The following is a 19,331-nucleotide window of genomic DNA, read 5'->3' as shown; positions in this document are numbered from 1 at the left end:
TCTCTTTTGTCTCCCTCTTTTTTCAGCGCTTGCAGCTTTTATATACTTATCATTCACCCAGAAAAAAGTTAGATTGGAGCTAGGAAGTCTTAAGTCTAGTTGGTCTCCGATTTTATTGTACTTTTTTTGGGGGTTATAAATAGAAATATTATGCTTTGGAGTCTTCACCATTTTCAGAAGTGGAGCTCCTGGTGAAATCATGCTCTCCTCTCTTTCTTCTTCTTTTCTTCCCTGTTGCTCTTTATAGTTGAGCTGCTACAAGAGCTGACTCATTAGGCATCGTTTGTTTGAAGAATTTGAATTGGGGTGGAAAAAAGTAAACTTTACATGAATCCCAAAGCATGGTTTGTTTGGTTCAATGGGGTGGGAAAGTGGGTAAACAAGGTTCCTTAAATTAAGGAAGCATGTTTGCTGAGTGTTGATATGGCATCCCACTTTTCCCACCCCACCTCATTGAAAAGTCCCACATACTTAGTAGGCCATTGTGGAAAAGTGATGGATATAATAAAAGTGGGACCCATGTTTGCAACTGTTCCACAAAAATCATTTATTTTCCTTTCCTTTCCTATTCCCCCACCCTACTACAAGTGGGTCCCACGTGTTTGTTTTTCCCACCCCATGTTATTTAGCAAACAAACGACGCCTTAGAGAGTGCACTAAAAGGTCTCCATCATGGTTCTCTCCAAATTCTTCCTTCCTTCCTTGTAACTTGTAAGCCACTGCCATGGCTCTTTTGATAATTCTATGTTCTATAGGTTAGGGTACAGTACCCCATTGCTGCTGTTTTTCATCGAAGGCTTTATATCAAGTGAATAAGAAGACTAGGACCTCCGTGCAAGGGTTTGAGGCATCTATAAATCCCTAATTTCAGGTATTTTAGTGCAGAATTGTTGTGAATTTGTGATTCAGTAGGGAATCACTTTGATGGACTATTCTCTGTTTGTTGAGAGTTTCTGTTTCTGGATTCTCTATTTTGGTAGTCCTGGTTCTGGGGAAAATATAGCTATGTAAACTGTTGAGTTATTGCTGCTCATTCTGATTTTTTTATCTGTTTGATTTGATAGATGATTTCTTGGATTCTCTTCTGTTACAGTTACTTTTAAGGAACAATATCTGTGTGGTTGACTGGTGATTTGTGTTTTTTGAAGAATTTTGTAGATTCTTTTTGTGTGTAGGTGATTTTTTCAGTGGGAGAACTGTCATCTAATGATCCTGGCCTATTATGAATGAGGTGATAAAATCTACAGATCTTGGGAAGACCCAATTACTTCTTGGGAAGAAAAGTTGCTCAATCCACACAAAAATAGGTATCTTTTTGTCACAAAGAAGAATGTTATTGATTTGTTGTCTGAAAGAGGGATGTTGGGTCTGAACCTCCAGAGACTCGTATGGACCCAGATTTGAAACTTAAGCCAGATGATGGAGATATTATTTATGACTCAGAGAAGTATCACAGATTGTGGGCAAATTAAACTATCTAATAGTAACTAGACATGCGGGCAAATTAAAATATCTAATAGAAACTAGACCTAACATTGCCTTTCCTTTTAGTGTTATAAGTCATGTCTACTGTCTACTCCTATGGCATCTCATTGGGACGTGAGAATTTAAGGTATCTAAAGAGTGGTACACATAGACGTTGATTGCTATATTCAGATCATGGTCATGTGTGTGAAAGTTTCTCAGATGTTGATTGGGTTATATTCAGATCATGGTCACATGCGTCAAGGAGAGAGTCAACCTCAAGCAACCCGATCGAGGATGTCGGTTGCCCGAACGCAATCCAGAAGAGAAGACACCGCTAAATCCAATGGGGATGGAGCAAGGCAGAACCGCCTTCGGAGGAGGATGGCGGAGGTCGAGCGCAAATTGGAAGATCGGGATCATGATGAAGATCTGGACGTAGTTGATCGGGAACCTTTCTCAGATGAAATCATGAATATGCCTCTTTCTCAAAATTTCATCATGCCAACTTTCACCCCGTTCGAAGGAAAGACAAACCCGAAAGAACATTTTAGTTACTTCAAATCGGTAATGACTGTCCTTGGACGAGAAGATGAATTACTTTGCAGAACATTCCCGGCCTCACTGAAGGGACCAACCATTAAGTGGTTCAGCAGCTTGCAGCCGGGATCCATCCATAACTTCAGGGAACTTGCCCGGAAGTTCATAGCCCGATTCAGAAGCATGATCGGGAGCAAGAAAACGTCTGACAGCCTATTTGCTATAAGGCAAGGACGAAGCGAGTCTATTCGGGATTTCTCGAAGAGCTTTGATGAAGTAGCCATTGAGATCGAGGATCTAGATGACCAAGTCGCATACAACGCACTTTGGAGTGGCATTACTCACCAAAGACTTTTGGAAGTCCTGTTGACGGACAAACCCAAGACATACGAGACACTGTTACGAAAGTGTCAAAAGCAAACTAGCGTTTATGAAGTAATAAATGCTCGGGTGAAAGCTGATAGAGATAGAAGGCCCGATCGGGAAACCGAAAAGAATTCTTCGAACGATCGGAATCAAGGATCAAAGAATAGATAGAAGCGTGACCAAAGACGCGAAAGACACCCCCCTCAATGCCAAACCATCGGAAATTCTGATGAATATTCGGGATAAGAAATCCTTAAAGTGGCCCCGAAAACTACATTCTCTTCCAGAAGATCGGGATGTGACAAAATATTGTCGCTTCCACAAAGATTATGGACATCACACGGACAACTGTCGAATCCTCAAATCAGAGATCGAGAAATTAATCCAAGAAGGCAAACTTGGCCAGTATGTTCGAAGATCTGGAAAGCCTCGGGAAATCTCACCCGAACAAAGAAAAAGGGCCCAATCGTCTAGTCCGAAAGAAGCCACCAAAAAGGCTGACAAAGGAAAAGAAAAGGAGGATCAGGAGGAGACACCGGTCTATGTTATAATGGGTGGCCCGACCGTGGAGTCAAAAAGGAAGGCAAAACAGAAAGCACGGTTCGTGGGAGCTGTACACTTGCCAAAAAAGAGGCAAAATCCAGTATGCATGGAACCCATAACATTCACGGATGATGATTTGAGCGGGATTATGGTGCCTCACGACGATGTGATTATCATTAAAGTAAAGATTGCCAACCAAGAAGTCCACCGGGTCCTGATTGATACAGGCTCATCAGTTGATCTGTTGTCCTATGAGGCTTTCAAAAGACTCAAGATAACTGATGACTTACTCACCCCGTCCGCAACTCCTCTTTATGGCTTTGCAAAATCTTCAGCAATAGTAGAAGGAACAATCCACTTGGATTTAAGGATTAGGACCTCACCTCGGGACACACTTGTACGGGTCAACTTCATGGTTGTAAAAGACCTATCTGCGTATAATGTGATTCTGGGACAACCAACCCTCAATGCACTCGAGGCAGTCGTATCTCCCCGACACATGAAGCTTAAGTTCCCGACGGATGCTGGGGTGGGTGAATGCAACTCGATCAATCCACCTCTCGACAATGTTATGTGAATTATCTAAAGCAAAAACGAAGATCAGAAAGCTCGGGAAGCACCTTGACCATTGAAGTCCGTGACGATCGGGATGAAGAAAATATGCAAAGAGCAAAACCAGTCGAGAAACTAGAGAGAATTCAACTAAGCCAATCTCTACCCGACCGTGGGACATTTATCGGGTCCAAACAATCCGAAGAATTCAAAAGGGAGCTAATCACATTCTTATGTGACAACGCCAACATCTTCGCATGGTCGCAAAACGACATGCCCGGGATAGACAGACGGATAGCAGAGCATAAGCTTTGGATTCAAAAGGATGCTATCCCAGTCATCCAAAGGAGAAGAAATTTTGCAAATGAAAAACATGAGGCCATTAGAGTAGAAACTGAGAAACTTGAAAAATCAAGTTTTATTGAACCGATCGAGTGCCCAACCTGGTTGGCAAATGTTGTAATGGTCAAAAAGGTGAACGGGAAGTGGAGAATGTGTACCGACTACACTGACCTAAACAAGGCTTGCCCGAAGGATTGCTATCCGTTACCCAGGATTGACCTGTTGATTGATGCAATAGCCAAGCATGAAGTTCTCAACTTTATGGACACTTACTCGGGATACAATCAGATCCTAATGAGTTAAGAGGATGAGAAGCATACATCCTTTATGACCGATCGGGAGAGTCACTATCACCGAGTGATGCCATTCGGTTTAAAAAATGCAGGTGCCACGTATCAAAGAGCCGTCAACAAAATATTCCAAGACCAGATCAAGAGGAACATGGAAGTATACATCGATGATATGCTTGTAAAAAGCCTAGCTCGGCCTCAACACTTGCAGACCTAGAAGAAAGGTTTGATGTTTTGAGAACTTATCAGATGCGCCTAAATCCCGAGAAATGTGCCTTTGGGGTTTCCTTCGGGAAATTCCTCGACTTCATGGTTTCTCAGAGAGGAATTGAGGCCAATCCCGAGAACATTCAGGCCTTGATTGAAATGCAACCTCCCAGAACAGTAAAAGAAATTCAATGCTTAACGGGAAGGGTAGCAGCTCTAAATCGGTTCATATCCCGAAGCGGGAGAAAAATGCAATTCTTTTTTCAAAGCATTGAAGGCCACACCAAGCTTGGGAGAAATCACGTGGAAGGAAGAATGTCAGAAGGCATTCGAACAATTAAAAGTGTCACTCGGGACAACGCCCGTTTTAGCTCAACCAGTAACCAGGGAGAGTTTAATTGTCTACCTTGCCATTTCACCAACTGCAATAAGTGTTGTATTGGAAAAAGTAGAGACAACTCAAAACCTGGTCTACTATGTGAGTCACGTGCTCATTGATGTGGAAACAAGATACAGGGACATTGATAAGCAGGCTATGGCACTTTTGGTGGCCTTATGAAAGCTAAGGCCTTACTTTCAAGACTCACCCAATAGTTGTCCCGACCAACTTTCCACTCAAGAAAATCCTTCAAAAACCCGATGTAGCAGGAAGAATGGTCGGGTGGGCAGTGGAGCTGAGTGAGTACCAAATCGAATCCAAACCAAGAACGGCCATAAAAGCCTAGATTTTAGTTGACTTTATTGTGGAAAACAGCTTACCACAAGATAAAGACCACGAGGCAGCAACTGAGACATCAGACCTATGGATTTTACATGTAGATGGCTCAAGTAGTACCTCTGGCTCGGGATCTGGATTGACTCTCCAAAGTCCTGAGGATTTCATAATCAGCTATGCACTAAGATTGAATTTCCCGGCCTCAAATAATGAAGCCGAATACGAGGCGGTTATAGCAAGTTTGAAGGTGGCCCGAGCGCTCAGAGTCCAGGAGCTAGAAGTGAGAAGTGATTCTCACTCGTAATAAATCAGATCAAGGGAGAATACAATGCGAAGGATGAGTGAATGGCAAAGTACTTGGCCTAAGTCGAACAACTTTAAACACTTTCTAATCAGGTAACTTTCCATCAGATACCCAGAAAGGAGAATGAGAAGGTAGATGAACTCTCCCGGCTATCTCTAGCCCATAGTTGTCACGGCGACGAGGCGATGCAAGGCGGTTTTAGCTAGTTGGGGCGATGAGTCGATGAGGCACCCTCTGAGGCACTTTTGAGGCGGTCGAGGCGTTTTAAGTGAAATTTTTACTTTTTAGTGTACATCTCAAACACTAATTCATTATAAACCTATCTTATATATAATAAAAAGACTAATATTAGCCATTTAGCCTACCTCAAGTCATCCAACATACTACAAACCACACATAGTACGTCCTAATTCCTAAATAAATTCTAGCCATTTAGCCTACCTCAAGTCATCCAACATGCTACAAACCACACATAGTAAGTCCTAAATAAATTCCAAGTATCATACTATCATTAACAAGAATCAAGATATGATAAAAAATCTAACAACAAAAGAATTCAGGTGCTGAACTTATGCAAGTAAAGTTTTCATCGGCTGGACCCAAAGTACCAAGTTGCTGAACTACCAACTATCAGAAAAAATCAAACAACAAAAGAAAAACAGAGACACACGTACACCAGATAAGAAAATAATCATTACAATGTATCCAAGCAGATGAAACAGAGATGGAACAAATTCAATGAAGAAGAATCGTTACAAATAAAATAAAATAAAATAAAACACAGAAACACCAAATAGCAGGTTCAGAGTATGCAATCAGGTGCAATTTGCAAGTCACGGACTCACAGAGATGGTGAACAAAGTTACCGATGACATAAGTATATAACATAGCTACATCGCAAAAAAAAAGAAAAGAAAAAAAAAAATTCTGGCGACATACCGTCGCTTGAGATGGTGACCAAAGTTACCGGAAGCCGTTGCAACTTGGTCGCTCACTCACTGCAAGCCTACAACCACAACACAGCAACAGTGAGTCCCACCTCGCACGGTGAACAAAATCGATTTAGGGGGAAAAAAACAGAAGAAAGAGAGTCGCACACTCACGCTCCTGCTCTTGAGGTTGCTGCGCCGGAGGTTGGCCGCTGCAAGCCTGCCACTGATATGATGGAATATTGGTTGATGCAAAAACAAAAATCGAGTCTAGACTCCAGAGATGTTGTCGCTGGCTGTCGCCGGTGACGCTAGTTGTAGCCGGTGATGACGCTGGTTGTCACCGGTGTCATTGATGGTCGGAGTCGGAGACGAAGACAGTAGCAGAGGGAGAGGCAGAGAGAACTCAAAGAAGAGGTAAGGTTAGGGCTCGATTGACTCTCGAATGGATTTCATCTCGTTTTTTTTTTTTTTTTTTTTATAATTTAATGTTACAATAACACCTATATAACCATTCACCCATTAGATTCTTTCCGATTGGAATCTACTTTTCAAATCGTTTTTGGCCTTTGATTTGGAATAAAATAAATTTACAATTTTTAACACCCAATAAGGCGGTCGCCTAGTGGTATATTGCGTCCGAGGCGACGACTCGAAGACGCCTCATAGTCTGAGGCGCCCGCCTTATTGACTTCTCCTGAGGCGGGCTTCGCCTCAAGCCCTATGTTTCCACCAGGATGCCAAGGCGTCGCCTAGGTGACGCCTAGGCAACGCCTTGACAACTATGCTCTAGCCAATTACAAGAATTTGGATTCGGCAGTCTACATTGAAGAATTAAACTGCCCAAGCACACAGGAGCAGGAAACCTTTGAAATCAGTAGTGGGGATCCCGATTGGACAACACCCTTGATTACTTATCTACAGGATAATATGCTCCCGACCGACCTAAGAGAGGCCAAAAGAGTTAAGAATCAAGCTGCTCGATTCACCATCATAGATGAACAATTGTACAGGAGATCCTTCACTGAGCCTCTTCTGAGATGCGTCAGACCTTCCCAAGCCACTTATGCCTTAGCAGAAATCTACGAATTTGTGGCGCACACATGGGTGGAAAGGCTTTGGCACAAAAAATACTGCGTTCGGGGATATACTGGCCAACTATACAAAAGGACGCTCTTGAGTATGTTCGCAAATGTGAACGTCCAGAAGTATGCAACTATCCCAAAAGTAACTACAGTACCACTGACACCCATTTCTAGCCCGACCCCTTTCGCAATGTGGGGAATGGATTTGATCGGGAAGCTACCAAAAGCTTCAAGGAACCGGGAGTATATTGTGGTTGCCATCGATTATTTTACGAAATGGGTCGAGGCGGAACCTCTGGCTTCCATCGCGGAAAAACAAATGGAGAAGTTCTTCGAAGAGAAGATTATCTACAGGTTTGGAATACCTCGGGTCCTCATAACAAATAATGGAAAGCAATATGAAGGATCGGGATTCAAAGCTTTATGTGAAAGGTACCACATCGAACATCGATTTGCTTCCATAGCTTACCCACAAAGCAATGGACAAGTTGAAGTCACAAATAGAATGTTGCTAGACGGGATCAAGAAAAGATTAGAAGATAGTTGGGCACTTTGGGTTGAAGAACTCCCGAGTGTACTATGGTCATACTGAACCACAGCCCGAACCCCCACAGGAGAAACACCTTTTTGCCTTGCATATGGTACTGAAGCTTTGGCTCCCATAGAAGTTTTGGCCGAGTCGTTCCGCTACAACACCTTCAGTGAAAAGCAAAATGACCAGGGTTTAAGGGAAAACCTGGACTTCTTACAGGAAACCCCTCGAGAAAGGGCTCAACATAGCAATCAATCGTACCAGAAAAGGATTGCTCGGTACTACAACTCCCGAGTTAAACACCGAAGGTACCGATTGGGAGATTTGGTGCTAAGGAGAACCGGGGCTTCCGACCCAAGAAATCAAGGAAAGTTAACTTCAACTTGGGAAGGGCCTTATATCATCGACAAAGAAACAAAACCGGGAGCATGCCGACTGAAAGATCCAGTAACTGGAAAGCCGATCGATCGATCATGGAACTCCACTAACCTGAGAAGGTTCTATCAGTAGTTTTGTATTTTTTCCAAAATGAATAAAAGGATTCGGGTCCATCCCGGTCACCTTGCACCTTTCTTAAGGACTTAGCACTTTTTTAAGGCAATAAAAGAATTCGAGTCCATCCCGGTCACCTTGCACCTTTCTTAAGGACTTAGCACTTTTTTAAGGCAATAAAAGGATTCGGGTCCATCCCGGTCACCTTGCACCTTTCTTAAGGACTAACACTTTTTTAAGGCAATAAAAGGATTCGGGTCAACCCCGGTCATCTTGCACCTTTCTTAAAGACTTAGCACTTTTTTAAGGCAATAAAAGGATTCGGGTCAATCCCGATCATCTCGCACCTTTCCTAAGGACAGCACTTTTATAAGGCAATAAAAAGATTCGGGTCCATCCCGGTCATCTTGCACCTTTCCTAAGGACAACACTTTTTTAAGGCAATAAAAAGATTCGGGTCCATCCCGGTCATCTTGCACCTTTCTTAAGGACATGGCACTTTTTTAGGCAATAAAAGGATTCGAGTCCATCCCAATCACCTTACATCTTCATTAAGGACTTAACGTTTGAATAATAAAATACCAAAAGTTAAAGGCACAACAATTCAAAACACTTGGCCAAATTTCATTCAAAATAAAGAGGAGTTACATGGCTCGGGATAAGCTAATTACATGACTCGGGAACAAAGAGTTAGATGACTCGGGAACAAAGAGTTACGTGACTCGGGAACAAAGAGTTACGTGACTCGGGAACAAAGAGTTACATGGCTCAGATATAATTAATTACATGACTTGGGAACGAGGAGTTACATGCCTCGAGACATAAGAACTTCAAGATCACACCGGCAAAAAGATGTTTCATAATGATTGATATACTGAAGCGTCTTTGAACTCTTTGCAGTCACCGAGAGCAAGATTCATGTGCCAATTGAAAGCCATGAACTTACCAACAAGTTGACGGCCGTTTTGAATTGTCACTCGCATTCTGTCCCAGACGGCTCAGTCATCCTTGGCGGAAGGGATTGAGGCTTCAAAAATGAAACAAAGCCCATCTCTTGTTCCCTCCCGCCTCAACAGCAGAGCTAGGTGCAGATACAGATCGTCATGCGAGATGATCCCGAACCGATTTCATAACCACCATCCATCACCAATCACATTCCACATCCCACTTCCTCCCTCGGTCGCCTCGGGTAGGCGGTCATTCCGGCCTTGAGAGCGGGTGAGCCGGGTCGGAAGGAACAAGCAACGGCCAACGACAACTAAGCAAGTCCTTCCGCGAAGAAGTGCCGTCCTAAGCGATAGCTGATCATCTCAAATAAATGGGCTATCTATCTATAAAGAAGCAACTATGAGCCCCTATTTGAGCACGTCAGACGGAATATCTATAAAGAAGCAACGGTGGTCCCTAACGATTCAAGGCGGCTTTACTCCGCCACCGAGTATTCAATAACGTTAGCCATTCGATTCGGTGGGGGGCGCGCATTCGTTTTTCAGTGGGTGAGCCAATAGCGAATAACCTTTTCTCGGCAATTCATCCGGCGACCTTCACTCCCATCCTGCCGCGAGGCAATGCCGGCATTGTATCGTTCCACACTGTGGCAAATCGATACAAGTAGCCTAAAGAGCTTGCTATACAAAGGCATCTCCGGCCGAACGGTTAGGCAAGCCGGAGCGCCCGGGTCAAAATCCCGTTTATCAAAGAAGACGTCGAGAGTGTCCTTAACCATTCCCCTCCTGCTGCCAAAGTGATAGCGGCTGTAGCATCCACCGGAAATGTGTGGAAGAGGGTAAGCTTTCTATATGGATAGGACGTATCAACACCTTTTGCATCTTTTAAAGGATTCATAGTTGTGTTGGGTCCTGAGGGTCCGAAGGAGAAGATCAAAACCGGGCATGTGCCAGGGGTTGATCATCGAAGCCAGGGCAATAAGGATTCATGAATTTTTCTCCGAGGCTTTCTTCGAGATCCGTTTGATTCATTTCCAACTCGAAGAAAGCCTCGGAGAAAACAAAAAGTCAACTAAGCCCTCACTTATTTCGTTTCGGGGATCAAGAAGAGAATCACCCTCACCCCGCCCGCTACAAGCAACTCAAATCAACACGAAAACTCTTTGTTTTGGCATTCATTCCCCTTGCTTTGTGTCAATTCCCTGCCAAGGGCCCCTCTTGCACTCAGGGGAGTAGCCGTGACATTCTCTACCGCCCGCATGCGAGGACCTAGGAACGTCGTTCTGGTTAGGTCTTCGTTTTTGGGTTCCATGGTTCACGAAATACTTGGTCTAGTTCGTGGGAGCGGCTTTCGCACCTTCCCCACTCCTTGTCTCTTCCTTCTTCTTGGCTTAACATAACACCAAGCAAGATATTGTTACACCTTGCCTTGCCTCTATGGGGGCTCGCTCGGTGATTCTCCCGCCCAAGACACTTCGATCCCGCAAACATAGGCTTTCAACCAGAAACTACGGCAGAGTGTGGTCTACGATCACCAGATGAAGAAGGCGCGAAGATAGCAGAGATTGAGGAAGGAAGCATTGCAAGAGTAATCCCTTCTCGCTCCCTTTAATCTTAAAATATATGTGAGAAGGAAGCTACCGAAGGCTTGTTGTGTCCACTTCTTTCCAGCTTCCTTCTGGAATTCGATTTGGCGCCTAGTAAGGAAGAGCTAATCTTTCTACTCTACCTGTTTTATGAAAGAAAGGCTTACCCGCTAATTCATCTGCATAGCGCTTATTCACCATCAGGAAATCAAGTAAATGAACCAAAGTCGAGATTGGAAGGGTCAGGTAAGAGCCAAGGCTGTTAGCATCTTAGTTAAGCCTTAGTCATCTATTCGATGAATGCGGCCGCCGGACTGTTCTTTAATCCATTATTAGATTTGGCGCCCAAACTAAAGGGGGTCACTTTGAGTCTGAAAGGTATGCTACTAGCTTGCAAGCTCTCTCGAGGGAATCACTTTTAGCAAGCTTTGGAGAAGGTTTAGATCCCATCCGTCGCGTTAGAGTTTCTTCTGTCCTATTCAGGCTGATTGGATCACTGAACTTGGTTCACTTCGGCTAGCTACCAGGTTTCGAGACAAGAATCACTTGCTTTCCTGTAAACAACAGGAAAAAAGTCCTCCCCTCGACAAACTACTTGACCAAACCTTCATTTGACACGTTTGTGTCAACAATGGTGTCGGTCGGGGATCCTCCAGTCTCATCTCCATCTTGAGAATCCTCGTCATCCTCGGCCTCATCCTCAGCTTCATCCTCAGTCTCATCCTCAGGCTGCTTCTCAGGAAGAGGATCAATATAGTTCATAGGGTCAAGATACGAGAGGTCAAGAATCTCGGGAAGATCCTTTGGACGGGGAAGACGGAGTTCGTCATACAACTTCGGATCCCGGATTTTCTTCAACTTTTCGGGCTCCGGAAGTAACGTCTGCTCAACGGTGAACCTGAAGGCCTGTCTCAGTCCTTTCTTGAAGGCGGGAGTAGAAAGAGCCAACGTTAAAGCCTTGAACTCTTTAGTCATAAAATACTCCTCCAGCACCTCCCTCCTAGAGTCTCGGGACACACTAGCCCTCAGTTCCTCGACCGTCTTCCTTAGTTCGGCATTCTTCTCCTCCTCCTCACCCAAAAGAGTCTTGGCACTCTCCAAATCGTCAGTAGCCTTCCCGAGTTTCTCTTGAAGTGACCCGACCTTCCCTTTGTATTTCCCTTTTACTCTTGGAAAGGTCGATCTTCTCCTTCTTCGGCTTGGCAACAATTTGATCCCGAGCCGCATTAAGCTCTTTTCTAACTTCAGCAGAGTTATTGTTAGCCTTTTGATGAAGCTGCTCAGCAAGCTTCAACTGCTCTGACTGTTCGCGAGCCCGACTCAGAGCCTCGGCAAAGATATGAGCCGTCCCGGCCAGATACTTGAAGAAAAAGTATTAAACAAATGGCTAAAAAGCGAAAAAATAAACTAAGACGAGAAGAAAGATTACCTGTATCCATCTGCAAAGAATTCCTTATTTGGGAGATTCTTCGAATACTCCCGATCAGAGTGGAGTGTGGCACCCTCAACCCAACGTTCAGCAACGGTCGGATCACCAAAAACCGAGTCAAGCTCGGTTAAATCAGAAATGGTGGAGGGCCCGACAAGAGACTGGAGCTCAAAAATTCGAACCCTTTTGGCCGGGGGAGGACGAGGGATCTCTGTCGGGACCCTTTTTTCTCCTCTAGAAGCAAGAGGGACTTTCCTCTTTGGACTTTTTTCAGTCCCAGCTACAGCAGCAGAGGTTTGGCCTGTGGCCACAGGAGGCTTGGCTGTAACAACCCGTGGGGCAGGAGGCTTAACCAGGGCAGCACCCAAAGCTGAAGGCTTCGGCTTGGAGACAGGTTTTCTTCTCCGGGCATTCTCCACGGACCTGGTTGCCATGGCCAGAAGATCCTCAGTCGGGACATCCATAGATACTGCACAACAAAGGAAATATAATCAGGTCAGAACACAAAGTACAAAGTCATAACCATTGAAACAAAAACTCACCCGGAGAAAAGCCCCACAATTGAAGAACGGGTTCATATTCCATGGAATAACCATAGACTGCACAATCATCTCCCTCAACCTGGTTAATAATCCCGACTTTCTCTTCCTCGCCGGAATCCAGGTCGACAGGAGCATTCAAGAGATCTATGTCATCTTTAGACCTCTCCTGGAACTCTGTGAGAAATGATTCGGGAGAAGGAGGACTAAAGAATAAGAAGAACTCCCTCCATTTTTTGGTTGTGGTCGGGAGAGAATCTTTCTCGATGAAATTACCTTGAAAAGAAAAAGACACCCTTTTTGCTAGGTAAAACTAGCCACGCTGAGTATGAGGGTGTAGAGAATAATAATGGTGGAATAAACCAAAGGTCGGGAAAATACCTAAGGTGTGACAAAAACCGACAAAGCCAATTATAATATGCCAACTATTCGGGCTCAAGTTGGCCGGGCTGATGTCGTAATGATTCAGAAGGTCGATAAAAAGATAATGCAGAGGTAGACGAAGCCCCCCGATAAAGGCATCATAGTACATAGGATAAAATCCCTCCAGGGGACTAGTCACTCTTTTGTTATCCCTTGGGAGGACAACTATATACCCCTCGGGTAAATTGAAGCTGAAGAAATCTTTCCAAGTCATCAGAAGAAAGAGAACAAGAATAAAATTCAGGTCCCGAAGAAGATTGGACATAATCAACATGCCAGGGGGTTAAAGGTTGTGATTTCGCCAAGGCCAAGGCATCCTCATCTAAGGTTCTCTTATCTGGCTTACGAGGAATAGCCCCCCGAAAACCACTAGGACGCTGGAAAGGCGGACGGGGTAGACCCTTCGTTCGGGAAAGAACGACCTGAGAAGTAGCTGAAGTTTCTGGCCTCGAAAAAACTCGAGAGGATAAGGCAGAGGGATCACGGGAAGTAGCCATAGATTCCGGCTTTAGAGCACTCTGGGAAGGAGTGGCAAAATCATCAGGAGTGGCAGAATTAGAAGCAATGGCAGACTCAGAGGCGTCCCGAAGCTTAACACTTGGAACATCCTCAACTGAAGCCCGAGCAACTTGTTCCTGAGCTTCCCGATCCCTACGGCTCATCTCAACTATTTCCTCATATACCCTAAGATCGTCATCAGGAGAACTCTCGCTCAAGTCATGAGTACGCTCATCATCCGAAGACTGCTCATGCAAATCCTTCAGACGGTCCCCAGTCAAATTAACTCCCTTTGTTTGATCACTGTCACCCTCACTCGCATAACCCTCATCCCGACGATGTCTCTTTTCACAATGGACCGAGGACAGGAACACGAGGTTGAAACCTAAAACCTCTCAAACTCGGCCTTGGTTTCTTCAGAGCCATGATCGGGAGAAAAAGAACTTATTGTTTAAAGGTTGAAGGATCTCGAAGCTTAGTCGGGAGCAATTCTTGATCAAGAACAACGAAAACAGTAGATTGAAACAAAGAAAGAAAGGGGTATTTATACTACCGGAAGAGGCATTACTACCATTGTCGGACGGTTATGACGTTTCAAGATCGACGGTTCAAGTAAGAAGACGTTTCGTCTTCCCAAGGTAGCCATAATGACTATAAACTCAGCCATTTGACGTGGCAAAGTTGGGTTGGACATGAACTCTAAGAAAACCGTTAGCGTAACAGCTAGTCACTTCACACGAGAGCATTAAATGCACCCGACGGTGTGACTCCCATACTATCCCACACGACGTAAACAACATCCGAGATAAGGGCTTGTGTGTTACGAGAGTTTCCTACCCACCTGCCACAAGCCCGGGCTAGGCTTAACAGGCAACTTGGTCAGGACATATACTATGAGACGACACACGATTCCCAACCATGGACAGATACATCTCACTGTTAACCTAGCTCTCTCTACATTTCATATGACCTTCCTCAAGGTTTCCATCTTCAGTTTCTTCAGTCATGGATAGCCAGTACTCTCTCAAAAACTTGGCAGGTTATGAAATGATATCGTATGAAGAAGATCCAATCAAAGAAGTAAAGGGAATATTAAATCCACCCAACGGTGTGACTCCCTTACTATCTCGCACAATGTAAACAACATCCGGGATAGGGGGCTTGTGATACGGGAGTTTCCTACTCGACCCGTTCAGACCCGGGCGGGGCTGAACATGTCGTACAGTCGAGATGGTTACCGACCAACTGAATCAAGGCGTGACATACGCTGGACTCATATGGCAACCACCCTTAATATGGAAGGTCAACTCAGCAGCCAATTGAGCGGGACCAACGACGAGGAGGCATAATCCCAGGAGAAACAACAGCCCTCGTTGGGTAAACTTACCAAATACAGAAAAGGTAACACTTACAGTATAAAAGCAAGGACTCGCCCCTCCGGTAAGCATCCAATACGTCATGAACATAATCTTGTGTAGCTTTTGTACGGGATCTTAATATGTTCACTGTCTGACTAAACCATCGGAGGCGGCTGCCCGATACACAAGCCGGCCCGCGTCTAACCTTTCTTGCAGGATTCATGATTCATCGTCCCGAGAACGAGAGGAGGTTTAGTCGGGAGCAGCAATATAACTGTGACATATCAATAGTTGATAGAAGATCTAATACAGGATAGTGCAACTATGTTGGAGGAAATTTAGTGTCTTGGAAATGCAATAGGCAAACTGTGGTTGCTCAATCAAGTGCAAAGACGGAATATCCAGCAATGGCACATGTTACCTGTAACCTGATGTGAATTAGAAAACTACTCAAAGAACTTGAATTGTTGTTGATTCTCCTATGTCATTAAGGTGTGATAACCAAGCAGCTAATCACATAGCATCAACCCCTGTTTCCATGAGCTTTACAAAGCACATTGACGTCTATTGTCATTTTGTTTATGAGAAGCTACTAGAAGGATTAATATCTCCTAGCCATATCTGTACATGAGAGAAACTAGTAAATCTGTTCATCAAGGCATTAGGGGTTGGCTACATTTGAAACAAGCTAGGCATGAGTAATATATATGCTCCAGCTTGAGAAGTAATGTAGTACTGTATTAGAGTAATCAAAACAGTAGCCAATCAAGATCTTTTCACAGAGAATGAATTCCAGATTTCTACATTTAAAGGTTAACTATAGTACAGAATCAGATGTCAAAGAAAACTAAAACCTAAAGTAATATCATGATGGGAACTCTAGGATAACATTATAACAACAAGGACAAAATTGTAATTCAAAGTAGGGGCAAAACTGTACATCAAAATTGAGCTAGGATGAAGTATAAATTACCCAATAGAAATGAGAAAGATACCCTAAAAATCTGATATCAAACTGATGGACAAATCTGATTAGTATCCAATACAAAAGACTAATGACTGAAGTAGACTTGTTAATAGATAAAAAAGAAAAGGAACAAGTTAATAGATAAAAAAAGAAATGGAACAATATGAGAGAAGCGAGACAACAATAAGACAACAAAGTAACACCACGGCTTCACACTGCTAGGTGGTAGATCAAACACCCACCTATCTTGATCAAACACAAGGTTTCTCCATGAAAAAGAATGACTTACAAAAGCACTTATTGATTTCAATTCATGAGTGAGGTGGCCAACTCCTTTACATGAGTCGCTTTATATAGGCGATCTAAGGGCAAAAATATCAAATGCATCAACCAACCATTAGCTAAGAGCCTAAGACCAACCAAGAAGAATATTAACTCAAACCTAACAATGATTCAACTACTGCCCAACTCTCGACAAAAGAAAGCTCATTTGACAATGAAGTTTCTTATTTTTACACTTAATGGCTCTATTTGACTATGAGACATTTCTCAAAAATCTAACTATATTAGATTAGACTTGGTCTTTGGTCTAGCCCATGAAGGCCATAAAAAATGAGCTGATTCTAACCCACTTGACTGATGCTGGCCCATGAAACCCATGGGTTGATTTGGGTCATACCCCTAGGCATTATTAAAGAGTGTCTTCATTTGAGAATATGTCTTCAGCCCTGCATCAAAGAGTGTTAAAGGGCAAAGAAGGAAGAGTTCCATCGAGAATTAGCGCCTCGGCATTGGCCTTGGAGGTTGAATGGAAATATAATTTTGAGTCCTACAAAGTTAGATTAGAACTAAGAAGCCTTAAGTCTAGTTGGTCTCTAATTTTATTATATTCTGAAGGTTATAAATGGAAGTATCATGCGTTGGAGTCTTCACAATTTTCAGAAGTGAAGCTCCTAGTGAAATCGAGCTCTCCTCTCTTCTTTTCTTCTCTGTTTTCCGTTATAGTTGACAAGAACAAAAGCAGAAAGACCTCCTAGTTAATAACCTACTCAATTTCAAGATCGAAAACCATTGGTGTTATTAGCAGGTGAAGTTACTATACACTTTTCCCCAACAAAAAGTTACAAAAAGGAGGGGGAAATTGCCACCGTTGACGTTGAGAAGCATGGTTGTCTAGGGGTGCAAGTTTGGCCCTGGCGGCCCTGACCCGCCCTAAGCCCGCCTTGAGCCCGAATAGGGCTTGGGCTAAAGATTTTGGCCCTAAGGGCGGGTTAGGGCCAAAATATTCTGGCCCTGAACTAGGGCCAAGGGCGGGCCTGGGATTACTCTCTGGCCTGCCCAGCCCATCCCGGCTCATCCCTGATTTTTGGCCCTAACCCAGGCCCTGATTTTGGCCATGATCTTGGCCGCCGCCCCGACCTGCCCCGATTTTGCCCCGACCTGCCCCCGATTTTGGCCCCGATCATAGCCCTGATTTTGGCCCTGATCCTGGCCCTGATCTTGGCCCTGATATTAGCCCTGATCCTGACCCTGATCCTGGCCTTGATTTGAGTCTAAAGACTCTGGACCCTCCACCCACATGGAGAGGAATTAATTGTAATATATATGGGTGGATACTTGACACGTGTCAAATTTTAGAAACATGATCATGTTTTGTAGAAAATTAATAAAAATAAATTATAACCTCATTACCAATGTAATAAGCATCTATTTGATTTTGGCCCTGATCCTGACCCTAATTTTGGCTCTAATCTTAATATTAATTTGACGATGGTCATGTACTACAGTACTAGATTTTTACCCTGATCTTCATACTAACATTGATATGAGTCTTGATTTTGACATTTAGTCACTTTGATCATATTAGACTATTAATTCACTTTTTATATTATTTTAAGGTAATTTTTATTTTTCCAACAAAGTCATTTTTAGTTCAATAAAATATTGATTTTGTTTTTTGACTAAGGCGAGATAATATATTATAAATAATAAAAACTATTACATAAAGAATTAATATCTAACAAATCTATACCCCAACTTCTCATCATGAATATCTAACAAATCTACTGTGATATTTCAAAAAATTTATTAACAACATATAGCTATGTTTGTAACTAAAACATCATTTTTTTTTGAATACTAAATTATTGTCGATTTACTTGTTAACAAGGTTATGAATATGAATTTTTTTGTATTGAATAAAGATATCAATTTATTTAACAGTTGTGAATGAAAACATACCTACCTACGGCTTAAGTTCTTGACTTTGAACATAAAATTTTCATTTATCAGATTCCTTTTGAATTCTGAATCTCTGATGTTTCTAAGTTTACAAAAAGAGTTTGTGTGACATTCTCTATAATTTACTTGACTTTCAATTATGCCTAAATTTAATTACAATTCTTCTCTCTACTTATTTTATTTCATAAATAATTTTAACTCTTTACTGCTGGAGAAAAACCAAAGGAAAAAAAAGAATAAGAGAGAGAGAGAGAGAGAGAGAGAGAGAGAGAGAGAAACTTGAGGGAAAGACAAATTGGAAATTTGGAATGAAGTTTGACCATTGTCTTAGAAGTTAGAAATTAATTGAGAATTGAGATAAATCTTTTTCTTTTTCCCTTCGAGCTTACATATAATAACCATAATTTTCATCGAATAGCAAATAAAAAAACCCTAGAAATTTGGATTTCTCTATTTCTCTAAAATCTAAATGGGTATAAATAGTTAAATACATATTGAATATAAGTTTTGGATTATTTGTTGACATCTTTACTATTTTATTTTCGAGAACTGAGGTTGGAATTTAAGAATTTAATTACTTTAATATGTATTTTAATTACTACCTATCTTACATTTGATATTTACGACCAAAGATATGGCCAATTAAAGCTAGGGACAAGGCCAATTAGGGCCTGGGCCAATCAGAGCCAGGGATAGGGCCAATCAGGGCCAGGGATAGGGCCAATCAGGGATAGGGCCAATTAGGGCCGGGGGCGGGGCCAGTTGGGGCCGGGGCGTGGGCCAATCGGGGCCAATCGGGACGGGGCCAATCGGGGTCGGGGCCAGTCGGGGACAAGGCCAATCGGGGCCGGGGCCAATCGGGGCCGGGGACGGGGGCCAATCGGCCGGGGGCGGGGGCCAATCGGGGCTGATCGGGGCCAACCCATCCCGCCCGGCCCAATTAGGGCCAATTAGGGCGGGAATGGGCTTGGCTTGGCCCTGT

At 43.3% G+C, this 19,331-nt stretch overlaps 1 protein-coding gene across 3 annotated transcripts in view; it reads right to left on the bottom strand.

Moving 5' to 3' along the window:
• Window positions 1-19,331, bottom strand: part of LOC149028210 (LMBR1-like membrane protein) — a 39,549-nt gene that overhangs the window by 14,742 nt on the left and 5,476 nt on the right. The gene's annotated exons all lie outside the window — the stretch shown is intronic.

This window comes from Hakea prostrata, chromosome 1 (genome assembly GCF_041222555.1).
Source record: "Hakea prostrata isolate BN-2017 chromosome 1, UWA_Hpros_2, whole genome shotgun sequence".
In the NCBI taxonomy this organism is placed as follows: Eukaryota; Viridiplantae; Streptophyta; class Magnoliopsida; order Proteales; family Proteaceae; genus Hakea; species Hakea prostrata.
This window is presented reverse-complemented; position numbering and strand designations above follow the sequence as displayed.